This window comes from Rhinopithecus roxellana, unplaced genomic scaffold (assembly GCF_007565055.1).
Source record: "Rhinopithecus roxellana isolate Shanxi Qingling unplaced genomic scaffold, ASM756505v1 contig3405, whole genome shotgun sequence".
Lineage (NCBI taxonomy): Eukaryota > Metazoa > Chordata > Mammalia > Primates > Cercopithecidae > Rhinopithecus > Rhinopithecus roxellana.
The window spans coordinates 60,285-62,269 of NW_022142500.1; positions in this window are offsets into that span (position 1 = coordinate 60,285).

Here is a 1,985-nt window from a genome sequence, read left to right on the forward strand (position 1 = left end):
ATAAAAAATACACATAATAGATATAATAGATATAGGTATAAAATATAGACATATTAGTTATAATAGATATAGATATAAAATATACACATAATAGATATAATAGATAAAGATATGAAATATAGACATAATAGATATAATAGATATTGTTATAAAAAATAGACATAGCAGATATGGGTATAATATTTAGACATAATAGATATAATAGATATAGGTATAAAATATAGGCATAAAGATATAATAGATATACGTGTAAATACACACAAAACAGATATAAATGATATAGGTGAAAAATATAGACATAAGAGATACAGATATAAAATATAGACATAATATATATAATGGATATAGATATAAAATATAGACATAATATATACTTTTAAAATATACACATAATAGATATAGATATAGGTGTAAAATATAGACATAATATAGAATTATAAAATATAGACATAATAGTTATAATAGGTATAGGTATAAAATATAGACATAATAGATATAGGTATAATATGCAGACATAATAGATATAATAGATATAGCTATAAAATAGAGACATAATATATATAATAGATATAGATATAAAATATAGGCTCAATAGATATAATAGATACAGGTAAAATATAGATATAATAGATATAGGTATAAAAAAAGATATAATAGATATAATAGATATATGTATAAAAAAAGATAAAACAGGTAGAGGTATAAAACATAGAAAATAGATATAATAGATATAGGTATAAAATATAGATATAATAGATATAATTATAAAATATAAATATAATAGATATAATTGATATAGGAAAAAAATATAGATATAAAGGATGTAGGTATAAAATATAGTTATAATAGATATAAGTATAAAATAGAGATATAATAGATATAATGGATATAGCTATCAAATATAGATATAATAGATATAGGTATAAAATATAGATATAGTGGATATAATGGATATAGGCATCAGAAATAGACATAATAGATATAATAGATATAGGTATAAAATATTGTCATAATAGATTATAGATAAAATATAAAATATAGACATAATAGATATAGGTATAAAGTATAGACACAATGATATAATAGATATAGGTATAAAATATATACATAAGAAGTATAGTAGATAAAGGTATAAATATAGACATAATTGATATAATAGATTAGGTAAAATATAGACAGAATAGATATGGGTATAAAATATAAACATAATAGATATATTAGATATAGGTATAAAATAAAAAAATAAGAGATATAATAGATATAGGCATAAAATATAGAGGTAATAAATATAATCGATACAGGTATAAAATATAGACATAAAAGATATAACAAATATAGCTATGAAATAGAGACATAATAGATTTAATACATAAAGGTATAAAATATAGATATAATAGATATAGGTATAAAATATACATATAATAGATATAATAGATACACATAGAAAATATAGATATAATTGATATAATGATAAAATATAAATCTGATAGATATAATAGATATAGGTATACAATAGAGACATAATAGATATAGGTATGAAATACAGACATAATAGATATAATAGGTATAGGTAAATAATATAGACATAATAGATATAGGTATAAAATATAGATATAATAAATATAATAGATATAGGTATAAAATATAGGCATAATAGATACAATGGATATAGGTATAAAATATAGACTTAATAGATATAATAGATACAAGTATAAAATAAAGACATAATAGATATAGGTATAAAATATAGACATAATATATATAATAGATATAGGTATTAAATATAAACATAATAGATATAGGTATAAAATATAGACATAACAGATATAGGTATAAAATATAGACATAATAGATATAGGTATACAATATAGACATAATAGATATAATAAATATAAGTATAAAATATAGACTTAAGACATATTGGTATACAATATAGACATAATAGATATAATATATATAAGTATAAAATATAGACATAATAGACA